The 25,136-nt window shown below is 35.9% G+C and overlaps 1 pseudogene; it reads right to left on the bottom strand.

The window, feature by feature from the left end:
* Positions 1-13,662: 13,662 nt before the first annotated feature.
* On the bottom strand, positions 13,663-17,282 carry LOC149224263 (pectinesterase pseudogene; annotated as a pseudogene).
* Positions 17,283-25,136: the final 7,854 nt, after the last annotated feature.

Here is a 25,136-nt window from a genome sequence, read left to right as displayed (position 1 = left end):
TTTTGTGTTCCTAAAGGGCCAGTGTACAAAATCCTATCTCACGTTTTACACAGGCATTACAAAAAGGGAGATAAATGCATATCTTCACAGCCTATTTTTTGGATTGTGCAAAGTCCTGTTTTTGACATCCTTTTGCAGAGAATATTGTGAACAATTGAAGATGAATTTTGGGAAATGGAAATATGTTTATCTCAATAACATAATTATATACAATAACCTATTTCATTTCTTACATATCTATCTCGGATTGAGATATACAAGGGTATAACTAGACTCTAATTTTGTAGAATTTCTGGGGCAGAATGCACAAAGGAAGGAGGTAGTTAGTGACTTCGAAGCCTCATCATCAATTAAGAGTTGCTATCAAATTCGAATTTCTCTTCTTTGTCACCATCAATCCATAAATATAGTGCCAAATAGATTCATTAGTTTTGAGTGTACTTTATTTAAGTTATATTAATGTAAAACAATTTGAGATATTTGTCAAACCAACCTTGATATTTTTTCAAGATATTTCAGTTTAGAATTTGTATAAGTACTTATTCATTTGAATTATTTTGGTGTGGATTCTATTAGAAATTTCTATAGACTTTCTTATTAGAAGTCCCAGAAGGTTATTGTATCATTTGCTGAGCCAGCAAGTTGGATTGATAAATAAAGATCAGATATTTCTGAGGATTCATGTGTTGAGCGAATTTCAAACAAGTATCTTCATGTGTTATTGTCATTTTTATCAAATTTATTCATAATCTTTAATGTGTTTCTCAATCTAGATGTTATAACTACAATAATATTTCATAGCCTGTTTAATTACACTCTGTCTTAACAGTTATGCATTTGAATGTTTTCTTCTAATATTTAAATTAAAGAATTCTTAATTGCTCTTTGGTTTAGGTTGATTTCATGAATATCCGGGTTAAAGGATTCTTAATTTCCCTTCGATATCCATTATCCCTTCATTCCTCATTCATTATCTGGGTCTAAGAACCCTTAACTACTCTCTCACCCCGAGTGAAACCCTTTCACTCCTCTATCTCAAAGATCTAAAAACACTTTGCTATCTTGCCCTTTGAAAGTTCCCTTTAATGAGTTAATCCAATTTTGCTTCCTTATTAGTTGACTCCATAGCCCAATGGTCTAAAAGACATCAATTTATCCATCTGTCTAAGCAGATCCCACCACCCAATCTCAAATACAAATCAAAAACCTCTTGAACATTCATAACTAGCCTAAAATCACATAACTAAAACAAAGTTAAATTATAAAGAGAGAGCCCTCTCTGAGCATCAGGAAGGCTAGGTCTTGATCTCCAAAAGTGGTTTGTAGTTACCTCGGTGATTTCTTTCTTTAACCTTGAGAAAATACTGAGTGATAACATAATGGCGACCATACTAGGGAAGACTAACATTTTCCTCACAAATATTTTACAGGTTCAGATCTAATCTATGATGGTGGATAGTGATTAGACACACAAAGGTTAAGATCATCCACCTCGCGAATCCAAATCAATTTCACAATTAGAACGCCACTAGAGAAATGAACCTGAAAGAAAAATATGGGAAGATTAGGTTTCTAACTTGGATTTCTATCCAAGTCATCATGTTTTTTCTCATCAAGAAGGTTTTTCAATGTATATTGTATTTTAGAGAAGATCTTAGATTAGTCTTTAATTATTTTCCTTTGAAAATTGTAAATATAAAATCTCCTTACACATTTGAGCATCATTCTTTTGAATCTTATGATGATCATTTTCCAATCAAGAAATCTCAAATATTCAAGAATGATCTTACAATCCCTGTACATATTCCTGTACCTTGGAAAGTTCCTGATAGGTATAAGCCACTCATCTTACCTCCTACAATCCATGTTTTCCCTAATAATTATTACAAGTATCCCCTAGGTTTGATGGAGAAGATGGTAAAATCACTGCCCAAAAACATATTCAAGGTTTTGAGATTTATTTGGACTTATTTGAGATTGATGAAGATGATGTTAGAATCAGACGTTTTGCTCTCTCTTTCCAAAGTAGAGTAAAGATTTGGTTCAAGAATCTACCTATTGCAAGCATATCAAATTTCCAACAGTTTGTCAAATTTTTCCTTGATAGATGGATAATAAAAGTGAATCTTTTTGTGATCATAGAATAATATAATCAGTTAAAAAGACAACCAAATGAAACAATACAACAATTTTCTGATAGATTTAATCAAATCTATTATTCAATGCCATCAAATATAAGACCTCCTCCTAATTCATCTCTCTTGAATTATCCAAAAGCATTTGATCCAGAGAGAATTTCAACTAAGAGAAAGAAATCCCTCAACACTGGAACAGATGCAAAACATTGCAGTAGACATGGAAGTTAATCTGCAAATTAGAAGAGAAAAGTTGAAAGAACAAGATTGTAGAGGTAAAACTCTACATTTTGGTAAGAAAAATAGAGGAAAGGATACATAAGATCATCATGAAAGATAATTTTTTTGTTCAAAATCACCATGACACATTTATTTCACAAAAAGAAGAGGTTGATAGCCATGAACAAATCCCTGCTAATTCCAACTACCATAGATCAAAAGATAGATTTATAGAGCAATATGTGGAGAGGCAATCTGCTGATCTAATGTGTATGTTTGATGACATTACTTCTTTTAATGATTTGCCTAAATATGATCCGTATGATGATAATTATGCTATTCAAATCCAAATTAACTTTACAGAGCAATCAGAAACTAGTTTGCGAAAAAAATAAATTCAGTTTCAGTAGCTTGAAAACAGTGATCATCTTGTTCATAACATCTATGAAAGTGAGGAAGAAAGTGTAGAAAATTTGGAAATAAGTGAAGCTTCTTTGCCACTTTGTTTTGCTTCATTTCAGTTCATCAGAGAAAAATTTAAAGCAATAAAAAATCAGTAGTCTTTAGGTATTGATATTGACAACAAAGAAGACAATGAAAATCTTAATAAGGATTCTCTAGTTTCACAAGTGCAGTTATCAAATTATATTGAGACGTTTGATCAGGCGGCACAAGAAAGTTCTATACCACTATGTTTTGAATCATTCTAGTTTTTAAAGGAAATATGGTATAATATCTCCAAAGAAAAGGATGAACAGCATGCAGAAATCCATGAAGTCCCATTAAAACCAATATGTAATAGGTTGCAACAATCCTTCCACGTATTTTATGATCCAATATCTCATATGTTACATGATGAATGTAATCATAATTTATCTCCATTAATTAACTATGAGATTCAAGATCAAGATGATAAAGGTTTCACTAGACAGACATGTCAATTAGTAGAAATATCATCACAAAGCTTATCTGAAAATCTGCAATGTGATAAAGATGAAAATGACATTTCACTTTCATGGCATGGAGGCCATCCAGAAAAATTGTACAGTTGCCTAGATCAGTTAAACATTAGTGTATATATTTTGGAAGATCCTTTTGTACAGTTTCTAGATTCAACAAAGGAAATCAAGTATTTCCTTATCTTCTCACTTGTTGACAAGGTTATAATTGGCTTTGGAATCTCAGTTTTAATCACAAATAAGCACAAGTAGCAAAATTCACCAATGTATATGATGTTTGAATGGTTGCATGGGTTATTTCATTTTACCTAACCAGCAGTTGGACAGTTGATTAGAGTAAGTAGGTAGGATTTTAGTTTGAATAAATTCAGTTTTTTAGCAACAAGTTTGTTTCAGATGAGATTTTAGTACAACATGTGTCAGATTTCAGTTTGCAGAAAAGGCTGTGATTTTAGTTCAAGATTTTTAGTCACAAAGACTATACAATAAGGTAGAAATCACAGAAGAACAATTTACAATGTAACTTCAGTCACAATTCAAAGGCTACTGATCTTAAAGTTCTTGACATTTCGCTAGGAAATGCCATCCCCATGTGGAGCCACTGTTAGAGTCCTATAGTGATAGGATTCATAATTTTGAATTGGCTAAGGTTAAGCCTTGTAATATTGTACATACATTTTCTTTCTGCAAATGTTTTCCATATTAAAAATTAAAAAGCATATATCAAACCATCATAAAGCATATACTAAAGCATATATCAAACCATCATAAAGCATATACTAAAGCATATATCAAACCATCATAAAGCATATACTAAACCACCATAAAGCATATACCAAACCACCATATCAAAGTTTCTTTGCCTCAACTGGAAAACAAGGAAGGATACATGGCCCACATCTGATCTTCCATCTCCCATGTAGCTTCATCGGGCCCATAGTGCTTCCGTTGCACTTTAACTTGCTCGATTTCTCTGTTTCGCAGCATGAGAACTTTTTTTTGCAATATACACTGAGGCTCCGGCTGGAATTCTCCATTTGTTTCCACCTTTAATAGAAACCATTCAATCACATTATCAACATCTTTAACATACTTCTTAAGCATTGAGACATCGAAAACATCATGGACTTTCACTGTCGTAGGCAGTGCAAGCCGATAGGCTACTGGCTGAATCCTCTCAATGATACTGAAGGGTCCACAACACCGTGGTGCCAGTTTGGCTCATGAGTCAATCCACAAAGAGCTCTTTTTCAGTTTGATGCTCAAGCACACCTATTCCCCAGCTTGGAACTCCTTAAACAAGTTGTTCATATCAGCATAACTCTTATTCCTATCCTGTGTTGCCTTTAGATTCTTATTGATCACCTGAATTTCCTATTCCATATCTGCCAACATATATGGTCCAATCAATACCCTTCTAACCGGATCACTCTAACTGATGGGAGTGTTACAACTCCGCCCACAAAATGCCTCAAAAGGGCTCATCTTCAGTGACCCCTAATAATTGTTGTTATATGTGAACTCTACCAAGGGGAGATACTCTTCCCACTTCCATTGTTTATGCATCACATACATCCTCAACATGTCCTCCAACATCCTGTTGACCCTCTTTGTTTTTCCATCTGTCTACGGATGATAAGTTGTGCTGAAGGCCAAATTTGTGCCCAAACTTGCAAATAACTCCTTCCAGAACTTGGAAATCAACTTTGCATCCCTTTCTAACACAATATTATTTGGAACACCATGGAACATCGATGATGAATACTTGTACCACGTCTCTAACTGAGAACATAGACTTCACCAGAATGAAGTGTGCAACCTTTCTTAACCTATCCACAATGACAAAAATGGAATCATGTTGTTTCATTGTCTTTGGCAACCATGTGATGAAATCCATGGAAATAACATCACATTTCCACTCTGGAATCGTGATCGCTTGTAGTAGTCCACCTGGATGTTTATATTCTACTTTCACTCGTTGACAGTTGAAACACCTCACCATCAACTCTACTACATCCCTCTGCAAATTTGGCCAATAATAATATCTCTTTATCGTCGTTAGTGTATTCTGATAACCTGGGTTTCCTGAATACAGTTTCCTATGAAATTCCCTCAATATCACCTTCTTGAGCTCACTGTTATCTGGTACATATATCTTGTCTCGAAACCTGACCAATCCATCCGCTGTAAGACAATAATTCATACCTTCTTTGTCTGTACCTATACCTATACTGTTTCATGTACCAACAACCTGCTACAACCTGTGCACAATCACCATATACCTTACTTCCTCGTGACCTACCTGCAAGATCTTATCATGTAAGTCTATCCCATAGGATCTCATAGCTGCCAAGTGATGTACCTATACCCATCTACTAAGAACATCTGCCATTATTTTCTCTTTTCCCTTAATGTACCTAATCTTGAAGTCAAAATTGTTGATCATGACCAACCATCTTGCCTGTCTGACATTCAGATTTGACTGGTCAAACAAATACCTCAACCCAATGTGATCACTCAGTATAAACCTTCTGGCAAGAAGATAGGGTCTCCACATATTCAATTCATGTATAATCATTCCTATCTCAAGATCATGTGTCAGGTGGTTCCTCTCATGCTCATTTAGTTTCTAGGACTCATAACATACCACTTGTCCATCATGCATAAGAACTCCACCAAGACCTCCCTTGCAAGCATCTGTGCATACCACAAACTCTTTGTCCAGATCTATAATCTATAGCACTGGTGCATGTGTCAACAACTGCTTAAGCTGCAACCTCACACTCCTTTATCCATTTGAACTTCTTACCTTTCATTCGCAATGATGTGATAAGATAAGAAATCAATGAGAAGTTCTTGATGAACCTCCTATAGTAGCTTGCTAGACCCATGAAAGATCTTACCTCATCCACACTCTTAGGAGCCACCCACTCCATGATGGCCCTTAACTTCTCCATATCTATTGTAATGACCTCCTTGGAGACAACATGTCCCAAGTAATGTACCTCACTATGGAAGAAACTACACTTGCTAAGCTTAACATACAACTGATTCTCCCTCAACAACCTCAACACTGCTGCTAAATGCTCGACATGCTCTTCCTCATTTTTAGAATATAATAGTATATCATCGATGGACACAATAAAAAACTTATCCAAATATGGTTGCAAACCACTATTCATCAAACACATGAATGTAGTTGGAGCATTAGTTAAGCCAAATGGAACAACAACAAACTCATAATGCCAATACCTGGTCCTAAGCGCAGTCTTGTAAATGTCCTCCTCTTTGATGCATACATGATGGTATCCATATCTCAAGTCAATCTTCGAGAACACTATTGCTCCCTTAAGTTGATATAACAAGTCATCGATCCTTGGCAAAGGGTACATGTTCTTGATAGTCACTTTGTTCAATGGCCTGTAGTCAATGCATAACCCGAGGGTACCATCTTTCTTCTTCACAAACAAGACCAGTGCACCCCAAGGTAATACACTTGGCCTAATGTATCCCTTGTCCAACATTTCCTTCAACTGGAACTTTAACTCAACTAACTCAGTTGTGCTCATCCTGTAAGGTGTTTTTGATGCTTAAGCTGTCCCTAGCACTAACTCAATAGAAAATTCTACCTCCCTATGAGGTGGAAACTCTGTAATGTCCTCAGGAAATACATCCTGAAACTGCTGCAAAACTGGGCACCTGCTCAACACATCTGCCTCCTCAACCTCCTTACCCTTATTAATATAAATGTGTATTGCACATAAAACACACCCTTTCCTGCAGCTACGCTTGCATAATTGTCACCATCCTAACTGATGTGGCATTCTTCTTACCTTGTAAGACTCTTGCTTCTCCATTGTCATCAACACACTCAATATCTTTGTCATAGCAGTCTATCTTGGTTCTATGAAGATACAACCAATCCATGCCCAACAACATACTTATGACCCCAACGGTAATACATTCAAATGTGCTGTAGTGGGCGTATCATTTAAGTCAAATGTGAAAGCTCTTACCCAATGATGAACTCGCTTCCTTGTACCTGTAGCCAACTGTATTAACCAAGACTCTACACGCAATTCCTTTCTCAAACCACACTTATCCACCAAGTCGGGACTAACATAGCTATAATTAGATCCAGGGTCAATCAAAATAGAAATAACTTGATAACAAACCTTACCATCCATTTCACTGATAGATGCATGGTGTTCTGCCTTCATGTTGTCCACTGCTGCATAGATACATGGAATACTCTGACTAACATCCCTAACAAGCTGCGCCTCCTGTGCATTGTATATCTTAGGCCTTCCACCATGATGTTGTGGACAATCTCTTCTAAGGTGTTCCTCACCACATGTCCAACAGTCCAACCGACTAGTGCCCTCACCTCTATGCTCTTGCTATTGTGACCCATGTCCCTGTCTAGCTATATTAAACTTATTTTGCAGTGCCATATTTTCCTTCCCATCTGCATTTTGAGGCCTTGTCCTCTTAGGCTTCCATTTACCTCTACCTTTTCCTTTTCCTTACCATCCATGATGAGATTCATTCTTACGCTTTTATTGCTCATAGAAATGCTTCACTTTCCTAATGACTTCCTCAAGTGATCGAGGCTCATCATATTCAATCTGATCTCTAAATGCTAATGGAAAACCACTGAAAAATATCAGAACTTTAGCCTTCTCATCAGTAAGATACAGTACATACCTTAATATCTCTAGAAACTTGGTCGTATACTCTTCATCTACCATTGATCCCATATTTAGCTCATAGAATTCTTTTGTCTTACTATCATAGTACCTCTCTGACAAATACTTCTTCTTGAAAAGCCTTTTGATCTCCCGCCAGTTCAAGTCATCTGTCTTGATGTCTCTAACCCACTATTCCAAGTATCCAAGCCTCTGCATCTTCTAAATTTTTCACATCTCCATCAAAAGTAGGTGGTTTTTCTTTCTTGAATCTGGAAAGTATCCCCTATCATTCCTCCTATAAGGATGATAGTGATGATGATGATTATGTCTATCAGAACAAGAACTAGAATAGTACTTGTGCTCATCACCACTCTTATCTGGAGTGTCTAACAACCTGTCATCTCTCACAGTATCATATCTATTTGACCTGTGTATACAAGGAGGTTTGTTTCCATATGCCCCGTTAGTTCCATCCTCCTGACCCAAAGTAGCCCTTATTGCTGTAAGTCTGAAAAACTTTGAACAAGTATAACATTAACCTCTGCTTGTTTCTCTTGTGCCTGTATGATCTGATCATCATCTGCCTTGCAACTCCATATCTCTTTCATTAATCTTCTCAGTGTAGCTACCAAATCAAAAGAATTCCCAATGCGATATTGCTCTTCGAATTCATAGGGAGAGTCTTTGTAGTCAACCATCTTGCTAGCCATTTGTGATTTCTTCCTATAATGCATAATATGTCAGATAAACCAAATCACAATAAATCGACGTACTTTAGTATAGCTCGAGGAGGATACCTTGTTTGCAAGATCACCAAATCAGCGTAGTACATGTATAATATAATCATAACAACATATAGACATACATAATAAATGTATCAACACATAAGCATCACTCTAGTTAGGGTTCAGTCATTAATGCAAGGCCATATCAACAATGCATGCTATGACCTCATGCATGACATCAACCATTACTCCATTGCACACATTTCCGCATGCAACCAACAATATGCATAAGCAATGCCAAACCAACTACACATACTCATAACCACATATAGTCGAGCATAAGTGATCAAATATTGTAATCAACCTACAAGACTGATACAAGTAATCAAAATATTCAAGAATGTAACCTAACATATAAGGGTGTAAGTAGGCAGAATAAAATCAACATATAAGCGACATATAATCCATATATAGTTAGTCACATACTTATGACAAATGTATTACACAAAACCAATATCAAAATCTCCATGATAACCATACTACAACCATAATCAAGAATCAAGCCAATGCAATAAGCACATGGTATGCAAGTGTAAGAGACACACGTGAAACTGACTTGCATGCATGATCAATATACCACCCATCGAGTTCGAGAGTTGAACCATGCCGTGATACAACTCTGTAACACCCTCCTCCCATATCTACCCAAGTAACTAGCCAACTGGGGTAGACATGCGACGAGAGACTACTATGATGGGATTCGACTTCCTAGGTGACCTTAAGGAAGTGGAATCGACGGATTTATAACACACATACATCCAATGCTAGTCTCATGACCCACAGGAACCCAACAAGCACTTTAGATTGCTTGCCTTTGGGTCCTACTAAAGTTTTCACCAACCTAGGCCAGAGTAACAGTCCATAGACATAGCTCAGACAAGTTACAATGCTCTCCAACCCTTAGCCAAATGCATTAGTCTCTAGGCTAATGCTATGTTTGGTAAGCATTCCAGGATTTGAGCCACCTTTTCAGGCCCACAACCCAGAACACTACCCCAAATTTGATGATAACTTAAAACCATTAAAAGTACAGGTAAATAATGATGCCAAACCAATGAATTGAACAAGACCATATCCAGACCCCTACTAGCCATGGCAGATATTTTGTCAATCATATCATGAACATGTAATCTACAGGTGTAAACAACATAATTAAGTGCAGGGATCTCATACTTATCTGAGAATCATCATGAACCATTGTTTCCTCATGTAATCCATTGCCTTGTCATTTATTAGGACACAGATACATTATACATTCATAAACAAGTAAAAACTTGATGAAATCCATACATAAGTATTGCCACAACATATACATATAACCAGCATAATAGGAATAGAAATACCATAAACATATGAGCCATCAAAATCCATATATACATCAGTACATTTGCACATGAAGATCAAGAGAATGAATTTCTCATTAATGAATGCAATGAACCAACCAAAGATGGGACTACCACATTCCACCCAACCATAGATTAGCTGAGCCAAGTCTCTCTTGAGCCAATCAGACCCGTGCCATATTCCAAGCATGAATGTGGGACTCATAGAACACATAAAAAAAACAACAATCAGTCTAGATGCCACTGGAGTTCTCTGCGTACACCGTGAGGAATTTGAGTGTCTCTTAGTCTCTCAGGCTTTACCGTACATCCACAGTCCGATCTAGGGATCACTAAGCCCTACACCGAGACATAATACTTAGGCTTTACCATGCATTCCATCCTAGAACCACTAAACCCAACGGAGAAAAAATCTACCTCTTGACTTTACCATATATCTTGTCATTCACCATTATAAATTAAATAATAACAACCAAATCCTTTGAGTGTAGATCGTACATTTCTATATTTAACCATTGATATGGACATCCTTCTATTATTCATAGCAAATATAGAGAAAAAAGAATCCAACAGCGACAACCATACATCCACTTGATTATATAGGTTTTTTAGAATTAGACAACTAGCATATTCGGTTATATAGATTTTTCAAAACATGGAAATTTAACCTATGTTGATTTTAGTGAAGTTGGACATGCAACCCTACACTGACCCACACGATGATATGTCATGGTTGACATACAATCATTGGAGACACAACCTTTACAAACAGAAGGCATATATGTTGAACGGCCAAACAAGTTTAAATTTAGCGTTCCATACCAAAATTGTATTGTTGTCTGACAATATTATATTAATATAGGACAATATCAAAATAAACTCCTTTTAGGGCCATATTAATTATATTGCTATTGTATTAAGACATGCGAGAAAATCGCCTGAAAGCCTATATATGGAGGTAGAGCAATATTTATATAATTATTGAGGATAGATGTGAGAGTTTTGCTTGGGCGATTCTAGAAGCAAACACTACCGTGCACGCAATCATATGATTTTAAGATGATGTGGCCACTTTTTGCAGTTGTGTACGTTTTAACCAAATTCTACATCTTTGGAGTCCGAAGCACCAGATTCTGCAATGTCATCCTGTTAATGTATAAAATTATATGCCCTCTGAAATATTGATTGATGCAATAATCTAATGTAACCTGAAAATAAATAAATAAATAAATAAATAATAAATTATTTAATTAGTGTATAGAAAAGTGGTGGTATATTACTTAATGCCTCCATGATAAATGAGGGAACAAGGACTCCCTAAACAATGGGCAAGTTGATTGGGCGACACTTGTGCTCCACGTTGAATGCCAATGGATGTCACTATGATAATACCTTTTGTGTTATTTGATAATCTCCGAGGTGGTATTGCTACACGAGTGCTGCCGTTGGTCTTTACCCATCATTCCATGTTTTAACTAATATCTTTAGTGATTATTAACTCTCTTGTATCATGACGGCATAGTTGGTATGTTTTAGAATCTATATTGTAATCAATAGAAACATATTTTTCTCTTTTGTCATAGTATTTATGTCTTTCTTTCCATGGGGTAAAACAACCAAACATTTTTAACACATTTTTTTATTTATGCGTTTTGTAAAATCATGCTGTGAAGACTTTTCATGGAACATCTATTTAAAAATAAATTGCATTTTCTATAGCTTCATTAGGTTTCATTTGAGAATCATCTCTTCTTTAACGTGCTCTTAGCTATTTCTTAAATAAATTTGTTTATCCGTTCTATAATATTGTTTTTCTATAATATATAGCATAGTAATTTGCATTCTAATATTTTCTTAGTTATCTCGATAATAGATTTTTGTTTCCTTTTAAAATATCGTTTTTCTATTATATATATAGATATTATAGTAAATTGTATTTTAAATTCAATGTCCTCTGAAAAAAATTTAAAACTTTTTAAACATGTATTTTCATTTAAACTTTTTTATTGAACTCATTTGACTTGTATTCTCATTTGATTTTTCTATTTGATATCAAGACATATTTGAATTATTTAACTTGTTTTATGTTGCATTCATAATTACCAATCAATCGGGCATTTTTGAAAAACCATGGTTTTTAGTTATCTATTGTTTCTTATTTAGCAGGATGCCACATGTATTTTATCTCTTGGGCATGACATGCTTATGATATACTTTCCTAAACACAAAATAAAGAGTGATTTACTAAATTTTGAAAAGAAAAGAGCTTTTTGTTATTGAATACAAAATAAGGAGTGATTTACTAAATTTTGAAAAGTTTTTTTTTTTAAAGAAGTGCTATTTTTTTTTTGGTATGTTTTTGAATTCTATATTTTAGATTGTTATATTTAAAATGAATCAAGAAACAAAAAGAGTGAAAGAAATTATTGTTAAAGGAAAGAAAACTAGATATATCCAAGTCTTTAAGATCTATATTGTCTATTTTTTTCCAATTTAAAAATTATTCATTAGAATTTGAATCTGAATTCAAATTTGAATTTGGTAATTATGGCTACCAAAATAAGATCAAATCTATCGAGGGACATTTCAATATTTTTTAAATGATTCTTTAATGTTCAAAATTGTCTCCATTAATTCTAATTTTATTAGTCAAGCTCATAATGTGAGTAAAGGAATCATTCATCCACTAGACTACTTCATTTGCAATTTTTCAGTATCTCTTCTTAACAATTGTAACTTAGGAATCTTACATGTTGGCTCCTTTGTATGCATTTTGTAAAGTCTCTCATGCTTGTTTGGACTTTGTGGGTACTGCTATCCTTGGAGTTGTCTGTAAAAATTTAATAACCTTGACATTCTTCTTCCTACTTTCTTTTCATATGTTCTTTTCATCTTGAGTGAGTGCATTGAAAGCAGTTTAGTTTACACAGTAAATAATTTTGAAGAAACTCTCATCTTGATGAAATAGATATCATAATTTTTACCATCAAACTAATGCATTTTTTGCCACATATTATGGTTAGATATCTCAAAAAAACAAAATTATAAATACCAAAAAAATCCTAAAACCTATTTTCATACTAACATGTTAAAAAAAAAAACGAAATATTAATTCAAAAAATTGAAACCAAAAAATGCAAATTTAAATTTATATTGATAGTTAAATTCTTTCACCATCACTATTATTTCACATTATATTATTTTTTTATTTAATTATATTGTCTACCTATCTTCTTTACCCACCAAAAAAAGACCAACATAAATATTTTTTTTTTTTAACAAAATGCATTATCGTAAAATATCTTATGAACCATATATATTATATTTCTGATTAATAACTAAAATAAAGTTCATATATATTATATTTCTGATTAATAACTAAAATAAAGTTAAATGAGAGGAGAAGAGTAAAAGTCAAAACTATTTTATTAAACAAAATATATTGCAAAACATCTTAACCACTCCAACTATATACAAAAATATCTTATCTACTACAACTATCTACATTAAATTTACGATTACTGGCTCAAATATCTTGACAGGCTCCATGACTATCAATGTGTGAAAGTCAAAAGAGGCAGCATGACTATGGGTTTGGTGGGTGCCTGGCATGTAGTTCAGACTGCTCAGCAACCTTATTTTCAAGCATGAGAAGACAAATAAGAAATATAGGTGCGACTTTGTGAGATTTATCGTTATCAGTTAATTCCTAAGGTGAATGGCACTGAGGTGGCTGAAATCCAGGAAGATCCGGAAATTAATTGCCCAACTGTGAACTGGGCCGCTACAGAAGAACTGGTGATAACATGAAAACCAGGCCATGTCACACGTTGTGATGTTCCTGCACCAGCGCCTGTGTTCATGTACTCGCCATAATAGAGCGTACTCAGTGCAAAGTTTCCGCTCCATGGCAACCACCCGGCGGAGTTGATGAGGCCGCCGAGGTTTGACTGCATGAAGACAGTGCGAGAGTATGCCTTCCACGGCCTTCCCAGATATGTTTGGACGGAACCCACGACAGGTTGCAGGTCGGGCGCTGCACTTACAACAGAGTTGTGAATTGAGATTCCGGTGTTCTGGTTGGGATCTGTTCTTCCCTGAGCTGTGATTGTGTTCTCCTGCCCGGTGATGGGCCTTCTTGGGAAGATGTTGCTGTTTTGGATTACTACCGCTGCATTGCCGAAGATGAAGTCGACGGTGCCATAGATGTCGACTTCGCGGTGGAATTGTCGGAGGGAATAGACGTATAAGGTGTCCTGGTAACCTTTCATGCTGCACCTGTACAGGACCGACTGGTCTGCCCCCACCAGCAGTGCGACAGCCTGCTGTTTCTGCGGCCCCGCTGTGTTCTCGAACGTCATGTCTCTTGCAATGAATCCGTTCCCAAACACCGCTGCACAAACCATTAGACAATTTGTTCAATGAGATGAGAATTGGTAGAATTCCTTCAGATATTGTGATGCAAAACACTAAACCCTCCAATGAATCGAGATAACAATCATGCAATATTTTTACTATAATGTGGTCACTGCTATTAGCCCAGTTATTTAAATTGCTAGTAAATGTGGATTACTTCATTCCAAAATTATAAAATTAAGATTCTTACTTCCATTTTTTTTTAATGGAGATTTATCTTAATTTTAATTTTAATCTATCTAATACTATAAGTTATGAAATAATCAAATACCCAAAAAAGCTTACTTAATTATATGATTTTTTTTAATTAATAAATTTAATTGCAAAAATAAAGTTGTAACTTTTCATTTTTGTATACTCCTATAAATAATCATCTATTTAATAATTATTGATAATTAAATTAAAATTCTTAAAATTTTATTATAGAAAAGACATATTTATCAATATACTTAAAGTGAAGCTAAGCAAAAAGAAATCATTAAAATCCTTTCTTTACATTCATATAAATTAAATTAAATGGTTAGTAAACATCAATTTGGAATAAGTATCAATTTACTCACTTTACATTTTACAATATAACAAAACAATATTTGCCGAAAGCTTCTTATTTCATCTTAAGGTGGATAAGAGTTTGTTGATTTTTAATTTTTATTTTCTTAATGAGCATCTAGATTGATTCTGGAGAGAAGATGCTTAACATATGCTTAACCCTTGTGTTACAAAGTTTGTTAGGTTGCATTGATTTTTGGTTTCTCACCCACCAAATTTCTAGGGATTTGAAATTATTCCAATTTTAATAAGTCACTGTATTATTATTTATAACATTCATTTATATAGAAGCAATTTTATTTAGCAAAATGGTCCATTATTTTTAATAAATTTAAAAAATTAAATTTGTCCCACATGGCTCACCACCCACCAGTTTCCTTGGGATTTGAGATTATTCCAATTCTCATATATTCCTCTATGATAAGTTCATCATTATTTTTTATAATATTCATTTATATATAAGCAAATTTTATTTGGTAAAATGGTCAATTTTATAATAAGATATGTAATAACTTGTTTTTTCTCAAGTTAGAATTGACCCATAACCTTTTTATACATGGTTACTAAGGTAAATGTATACATTATTAAAATTATGTGCATTGGTAGAGCATTCTTTACATTGCAATAATGTTTTTTAAAAATATTTATAAAGCTTTTAATTATATCAACCATATTAATATTTTTATGGTAGTTGTCTTAATAAATAATAGAAACTCAATGTTACGAATACAAATTAAATAAAACTATGTAAATAATTTAATAAAAATATTATTACATATTTTTAAATATATATAATATATATATATATATATGAATTTAAAATAAAATTATAATTTATAAAGTAATTATTTCAATATTTATCATTTTTATTAACTATATAAATTACATAATTACACTAATTTAATTAAATTAAATTATATATATATATATATATATATATGTACTCCGTAAAAATTAAATTAATACTAGGTAATTAAAAATGATCAACAATTAAAAACCCTCGAAATACCTAAAAATTATCAACAATTAAACTAAAAATTTAAAAATTCTATCCCAAAATAAAAACGCTCCACCATAATTAAAATGCATTTTAAGAAATCATTAATCTCTTTCCTGACTAATGCACACAAACGCTTTCGATTGCTCGAACCCACTAAATATTTTAACATCTCTTACCGACAGTTGCGGAGCTGTACGTAGTCGAACCATCCACGACGTTCTTGCTTCCCGTAACCACGCTTAGATCCTTGCCGTCTCCGATAAACATCAAATTCGGAATCGACGTCGGAATACTGACAGTCTCTTGGTAAACACCCGCCTTGATGTAGATGACGTATCTCTTACTGCTTTGCTGAGGCGCAGCCTTTACTGCTTGCCCGATCGTTCGATAATTTCCTGAACCGTCTTGCGCAACCACCACATTCGCTTGTGCGGCCGCCGACTGTAACAGCCTTCGGTCCCCCACCGACACCCATTCTGGGAATCCATCTCCTTCAACGCGACCGTAGTGGGAATCGTACGCGGCTTGATCGCCCGTAGACAACAGGCGTCGTTTGTTCGATCGGGTATGAAGATTGTACATGGAAAGCGAGTTGCTCACTAATTCCGACACATTCACAGCGGTCGACGCTATGAGAGCTCTTATAGGATTCGTAGCAGACAAATTCATGTCGCGAAAGCCACTGATGCATGTGTCCAGGCTTGTCAAAGCTGCGCTCAGCCAGGTTGGGATATCTTTTTCCTCGTAGGTATTGCTGAAACAAACGTTGATATGCTCAGCTGTGGCTTCAAAGTGCTTCACACAGTCTCGCCACGCAGCACGTTCTCTGCTATTCATTTGCTTATTTCGCAGACTGAACGCCATGTCGTGGGCTTTCCATGCCCGTTCCATGCTCACCCTCATTGCCACGTACATCAAACCGCGAGGCGTTGCCGTTTGATTTCCGGTATAGGAAATCATCGACGAGACACAGCGAGCGGGGTATCGAGTCTGCCTGCAAGCCGACTTGACAACCATGGAGTGATCAAAGAGTCGGCCATCTCTAGAGCAAACGGAAGGTTCGATTGTTAACAGCACGATCACAGCAAACAGTAAACTTGACGTAATGTCGGTTACCAAAAATTTGCTGCGTTTCTTTTCGCGTTCATAGACGTCAACGTGCACATTGTTGTAAGGCCTCCACATCTTCAACCAATTCAGGGCTCTAGAATTACAGAACTTAACTGCAAGATTGCCGATATTTTATTCAGAAGTCGGATATTAGATTAGAGCAGAGATTGCTACATCCAAGGCAGACAGAGCATGATGAATGAATTGGCTTGTCACGAAATGCTCTTATAGAATTTGAACTCCGTCACCCACCGATCAATCTGGATGTACTAGATGTTTGAAATCAGTAAGCAGTCCGCGGGAAATTCTTGTTTTGTTATCGTTGTCCGGATGCACCTACTTTGTCAAATAATTGCTTCACCAGTTAGAACAGAGGAATGCTGTTGGTATTGGGTTGTGAAGTTCTTATCATCACTGATTTTAGCGAGATCAGACCAGCGTCTTAATAATAAAATATGGAGATCTTGCAAATTGAAAATTCAAATAAGATGCTTCCACGTAATCATTTTGTGACCCAGTAAGTTCACGAAATAAAGAATAGGAGAATACCATTGACGCTTACAAACTGTGTAAATCGATATATATATATATATATATATATATATATATATATATATATATATATATAATGCATTCTAATGAATAGATAAATCCATATATATAGCAACACGGTCCATGCATTTTAATAAGTATAAGATTCTGGAAATAGTATGGCCGTAGTAAGTGAAGCCGTATCTACGAACTTAGTCGAATATTTGCTTCACCAATTCGGACAGAAGGAAGTCGTCGGTATTGGGCGTTAAGTTCTTAGAGCTTGTTTTAAGTTTTAAGGAGATCAAACCAGCGCTTTGACCAAAATTGGAGATGTTGCAAATTGAATAATTCAATTTAGACGCTTCCTATTCTTTTTGTGAGGCGATAAGTTCATGAAATAAATAATTCGAGAATACCATTAACGTTTAGAAAATATTGATAAGTTGATCTATTCATTTAACAGGATTCATGCATTTGACAAATTGTGACGTCCAATTCGGATGAAGACTATCCCATTCTGATGTCCAATTTTGATCAGGATTATGTACAATTTGAATTCCACTCACCGTTGTAAGGTGTATTTATTCATTTATAAATGAATGCTCGGGTTTTGAAAGAATATATATGTATATTCAAATGTCAAAAATGCTAGGCAAGCAGGCATTTCATTCAATGGATGTGTGCACACGTGTGATCACAGATTTTATATAGTGAATGATAGAACCTTTAGGCCAATAATTCATATTCAAACAAAATTAATACCCAAGTTTCTTTAAAAAAATGTATTATGGTAGGGTAGGGTTCTTGAACGCGTTTAATAAAAAAATCAACGAATAAGGAAGAAGGAATAACGAAAAAAATATTAGCTAATTATTTTTAAAAAATGAGAATGTAACTTAATTATTAAAAAAAAGAAGAAGAAAAAAACAATAATTTGTAACTTAATGGTTTAGAATTCATAATATATAATTATAATTTAGAGAAGGCAAAGCAATGTTGACATATTACTTTTATGAAGTAACATTATGCGAGGAAAGCTCCAATATAATGATATTAGTGGACAAATTTTTTTATAGCTTATTATTTTTATAAATAGGTTTTCTATAGTAAAACCCTAATTCCCTAATTATTAATGGTTCTATTACTAATGAATATCAAAATTAAGTATTAATTATTTAATTAATATGATTATTATATTGAGAAGGGATTAATATTATAAACTCAATTTAATTAGAATTTTCTCGGACAAAACTGGCTGCGCGCCCTAACCTTGTTGCGCGCTCTCTCGGCCTTCCTCGGCTCTCATGGCCCCTCCGGACTACTCATCGGAGGGGGGCGATCCCCAGCATGCGTTCTCTGCACTCGTCAAATCTCTCCCTCCACAACGGCCTTGCCCAACAATATCAAAGTTTGTCAAAAAGCTAGACATTCTCCAAGAAGTTAATCTACCTCTAGTCATTGCTTGCATGGCAGCCCTCTCTTTTGCAGAAAAAGGTCTCATCGGCCAGTTCACGGGCCTTTGGCCATCTCCAAGAACTGTGCAACGATGGGTTGAAAGAAATTGGTATGACAAAATACAAGGTAAAATCTCCATCAGATTCTATGGAAAGGGGTTCTTTACCTTCCACTTTGAGTCTAAAGAAGACAAGGATTTAATCTTTAGGAATGGGCCTTACTTCATGGACTCCATAGGCCTATACTTGAACAAATGGACCTCGGATTTTGATCCAGAACTGGATGTCCCCAATGTTGTCCTTGTCTGGGTCAGACTCCCTCATCTCCCTCTTCACTGCTGGGGATATGATTTGGTTCGTGCAATTGGAAACACTGTTGGCAAGTACATAGATCGCAGCGAGCCAAAGGATAATATGCAATCATGCGCACACATTTGTGTGGAAGTGGATCTCGGCAAAGGCCTACCGGAAGCCATCAAGCTCAAAGTGGACGATTGGAGCCATATTCAACAGCTTGATTACAAGCAAATATCGTTCAAATGTAAGGTATGTCACGAATATGACCACTTTGCCAATCGTTGTCCCTCTCTTGTTAATGTTGAAAATGACGCACAAGAAGAACAGTGGGAAATAGTCAAAAAAAAGAATTCGACTCCCTTATCTAAAGCACCTCCAGAATTTGAACCCCTTGCCTCAAAGATTGCCCGCCCCTCCTCATCCTCCCCTCCCTCATCCTGCCTTCCTTCTCTCTCCCCTCCCTTGCCCCCTTCTGCCTCAAATCCCTTCTCGGTTTTATCCCCCTATGATGCTCCTCCCTTGGAACCCTCGCATCTTCCCCTGATTCCTTCAGCTGCCTCTAATCTTTCCCCTTGTCTGGTTATCCCTTCCCAGACTTCCATCGAACCTCCCCTCTCTAGACTCACCAGGCGTTCATCCAAAGATCATGGAGCCTCTAGCAACTCTCTTAAGAAACCTGGCCCAGGCAGAGAATCTATAAAGCAACATAGAGATGAGAATGCCCAAAAGGACATAGCAATGGGCACTCAAAGCCCAATTGAATCTTACATCTTAGGACAGCATGATAAAGAGAGAACTCATAAGGATCAAGGGGGGCGAGCAACTCTCCGCACCCCACACTCCCAATTATGAAAATCTTATCTTGGAATTACAGGGGTATAGGGCACCCCTCCAAAGTTGCAGCCCTGAAAGATCTTATTTATTTTGAAAAACCAAGGATCTTTTTGTTACAGGAAACAAAGCAAAGCCTGCAGGACATGACTAAAATCATTGAACAGAACAAGTAGTACAATGGAAGCATTAGTGAATCCAGGGGAGCTTCCGGAGGAATCGCTACAATCTGGAATCAAAACATATGGAATTATAAGTCAGAAATTATCAACCAGCATTGGATCCAAACAGTGTTAGAAAATAGAGAAGATCAACAAATAATAGTAATATAGAGCATTTATGCGCCTAATCACTTCAGAGATAAGGAGCGTTGTTGGGAGGAAATCAAAGTCAGCATGAATGCATAGGAGGATACCAATATCATATTAGGAGGAGATCTAAATCTTGTTCTCCATGCTAATGAGAAAAGAGGTATTTTTTCCCCGGATCCATTCAAAACTCAGCTAGAAGACATTATGCATGACCACGATCTACTCGATATCATTCCAAAAAATAGGAGATACACTTGGAGCAACCACAGGCTAGGTACAGGCAATATAATGGAGAGATTAGATATAATTCTAATCAATGTCAGGCTTCTTTCTTCCTTCACTGTTGGGTACACTAATATTATTCCTTGTTCAACATCCGACCATTATCCAATTTCTCTTAATCTGGAAAAGCATTGCCCTCTCGGACCCATCCCGTTTAAGTACAGCCCACTTTGGAATTGTATTACAGCGTTAAAGATATTGTGGAGAAATCATGGAGGCGACATGTTGAAGGATCTCCCGGATTCATTTTGGAATCCAAGCTTAGAAACACCAAACAGGTGATAAAATAATGGGCGAAAATCAGTTATAAGGAGCCTGAAAGGATAAAAAAGGAGATCAAAAATACACTGAACAACATCCAAAAGGAAATAGAAGAGCAGGGCCTCACCCAAGAGAACAAAGAGCTAGAAAGCGACCTATATTCTCAACTTTGCCGTGTAAACATAGAGGAGGAATCTAAATGGAGGATTAAATCGAGGCAACTCTGGTTGCAAGGAGGGGACCAGAATACAACATTTTTTCATAAACAGACTACAGTGCGGAGAATAAGCAATTCTGTCAGCTCAATCTTGGATGTTGAAGGTAACCTTCAAATCACCCAAGAAGCCATCAGACAAGTTGCTACAAAACACTACTGAGACCTTCTAACTGAAACAACAGATGAAGAGGATTACGATGACCTACTACAATTCCTTCCCAACAGCATCAGCAAGGAAATGAATGATACCTTGAACAAGGAAATTGATGAGGAGGAGGTTAGAAGAACCATTTGGGCTCTCCAGCTGGACAAAGCACCAGGACCTGATGGCTTCCCCATTTGCTTTTATCACGCTTTTTGGGGAATTATAAAAAGAGATCTGATTAAAATTCTCAAATGGGTCCAGCGGAAAGCCAAAATCGGTGGTTACACCAATGCCACACATTTAGCCCTCATTCCCAAAGAAAATCAACCTTCTTCTTTTAGTCAATTCCGACCCATCTCCCTTTGCAACTCGTCCTACAAGATTCTAACAAAAATTCTTGCTTCTCGCCTCAAATCCTTTCTCCCTTCTCTCATTTCTGAAAACCAAGGGGGTTTTTTGGCTAATAGACAAATTACAGATTCTATCCTCCTCGTCCAAGAAGTTGTTCATTCAAGCCAAACTAGGAATGAGAAAGGATTTGTCCTTAAACTTGATTTAGCCAGTGCCTTTGATAGAGTAAGGCACACCTACCTTTTAGCTATTTTAATAAAGATGGGATTTGATGCAGCCTTTTTAAATCTCATCAAATCTTGCATCTCCGGGCCTTGGATCTCTCCTCTTGTTAATGGACGACCTGGAACTGCTTTTCAATCATTGCGGGGTCTTAGGCAAGGTTGCCCTCTTTCACCGTACCTCTTCATTCTGATGGCTGAATCCTTCAGCAAAGCACTGGACTTCAAGCAGAGAGTTGGTCTCATCACTAGAATAAAATTTGGGAATGGTGTAAATAACATGTTGGGTCCCTATAATACTAGTGATTACCCCATTACTATTGTAGCTATACCCCTTATTTATATTGTTGTGCCCCCATTACCCCCATATTGTTACTAATGTGCCCATAGAATCCCTCTATTGTTATTTTTGTAGCTTTATATTATTATTGTTAGGTCGGCTGGATTATATTGTGACTCCATAGACTCCTATATATAGAAAGGAGGTTTTGTCATTTGAATCATCCAAGAATTGTTCATTTATGTAATGTAAATGAGGTTTCCCCCTCGAAGAGGCTAAATTCTAAGGCGTGGATCTCTCTTTTCTATCTTTTTGTGAGCTAGTTTCATAACATTTGGTATCGGAGCTTTGGATTCTAGGGTTTCGCTGCTCCAAACAAGTCATCGTGGTATTTTCGCTATAACTTTTTTCTGTGACGTTTTAGAAGTAGAAAACAAAACCCATTTGAGAAAAAATCGTGCTGAACCTTGGGTCCGAATTTCAGAGCTTTTCGCATGATATTTTCGGAGATATGATCTCAGGAAGTTGGTCTTTTTGTAGACTCCTGAATTACACTCAAAACAGGTGACCTGGGGAAAATCGTCATAACTTTCTTTCTGAGCATCGGATTGAAATTTTGTAAGAAGGTACAGAAAGAGGATGGACTGTAGTTTTATTTTTCAGAGTCAAAGGTTGAAATAGTGACACGTGGCACTTCATACAAGTTCGCTCTACTGAACTAGTCTATAATAAGGTCACTGCGGGAGATTGTGCATAACTCTTTCTTGGAGAATCCAATTTGGTTCAGACTAGTGGCATTGGAAACAGGACACAGAAGGCTACTACACATCACAATTTCAGAACTGGATGATTTGAAATTACAGAGATACATCAGATTCAATATCAGGCTTCTACAAAGTAAAAAAAAAAGGTGTGTAGTTTTTATTTTTTTATTTTTGCATAAGCTTGGTTTGAAGGAATTAAAAGGGCCTAGTAAAGCATTATTATCGGTACCTGATGCCCCGAGGAAAGAAAATGCAAACACCTAGCAAGGAACCTGAAAGCTCTAGCATGACTCATGAAGAAGAGGAAGAAATGCTACATGATATATCAAAATTACAAGAACAGGTGCAACAAATGTCACACTCACAAAAGCTAACAGATGCTAAGATAAATGGCGTGGAATCTAAGATAAATGGCATGGAAGCTAAGATGGACGATTTGAAGATAGATTTGAAGATAGATTTGAAGAAAGACATGGCAAATTTGAAGACAGATTTGAAGACAGACATGGCAGATTTGAAGACAGATTTGACAAATTTTCTACAAGAGATACTTACTAATGGTGAAAAGGTTGTAAAGGAAACTCATGATGTGAACAAAAGTAATGTTAATCATGATTCCATAGATTCTAATGTTGGATCGAAGACCCACCATATTCCAAAAATCGATATGAGGAAGTTTGATGGCAAGGATCCCGCCACATGGATATTACAGATGGAGCAGTTCTTCGATCTCAATAATGTGCAAAACACACAAAAGGTACGTATGGCAACTTTATATTTGGAACCAAATCAATTTGTATGGTATCAATGGCTTTGCTCTCGTAAAAAAATTATCACTTGGGCAATTTTTACGGAAGAATTGATAGCACATTATGAGGATACAAAAAGCAACACTTTTTTTAGCCAATTGATAAGTCTCAAACAAAAGGGTTAAATAATGGAGCACATTGAGGAGTTCCAAAAATTGAACATAAGGGTAAAAGATATTCCAGAGCAGCATAGGATTGATGTGTTCATAGGGTCTTTAAAGGATAATATACAACATGATGTTCGACTTTGGGAACCTGATTTATTAGAGAATGCATTCAGGTTAGCAAGAAAAATGGAAAGAAAAATTGTGGCAACCAGGAAACATACCACTCACAACTATAAAGATGGAACTGCAGTTGCCCCTAGTCTTCCACAACCTATAAGGTTGACACCACAACAATTGGAAGAAAAAAGAGCAAAAGGGCTTTGTTATAGTTGTAATAGCAAATACACTAAAGGTCATAAGTGTGCTGAGAAGAAATTATTCTACATAGATTGTGAAGAGGAAGAAGAAAAGGAGCAAGAAAGGTCAAAAGAAGAAGATATACTCTAGGAACAAAGCCTAGATGAAGAACAAATAAATCCAACCATATCTTGTAATGCATTGGCGGGAATTACCACTCCTCAAACCATCAAGATAGAAGGACAAATCAAGAAGAAAAAGGTGATAGTGTTGATTGATTCAGGAAGCACCCACAATTTTATTCATTGTAGGGTAGCAAAAGAATTGAATTGATTCCTATATCCAGCACCAGAGTGTCAAGTGATGATTGCAAATGGAGGAACAATAAATTGCTCTGGAAAGTGCCATAATATCAAGCTATCCATGGGAGAATATGTATTGACTAGCCCAATGCTTTCCATTCCAATGGTAGGTGCTGATGTTGTACTAGGAGTCCAATGGCTACAATCCTTGGGTACAATAGCTTTTAATTTTCAAGAACTTTTCATGAAATTTTCTGTGGAAGGAAAGGAAGTTGAATTAAGGGGTATTGCAGGGAAACCAGGAAAGATAATCAGCTCTAATGGTATGACAAAGCTTCTAAAAAAGGAGCAAAGGGGTGTAATTGCACAATTATGTTCACTAGATGTTTCCACATTAGAATCATCTATTTCTCCAGATCTCCAAAAAGTCTTGGACAATCATTCCAAGGTATTTGAGACTCCCAAA

The sequence above is a fragment of the Pinus tabuliformis genome, chromosome Q (assembly GCF_031772625.1).
Source record: "Pinus tabuliformis cultivar Carrire ecotype Pingquan chromosome Q, CPIR1, whole genome shotgun sequence".
Classification (NCBI taxonomy): Eukaryota; Viridiplantae; Streptophyta; class Pinopsida; order Pinales; family Pinaceae; genus Pinus; species Pinus tabuliformis.
Note: the sequence above shows the minus strand (reverse complement) of the source record. Positions and strands in the feature narration are given on the sequence as shown.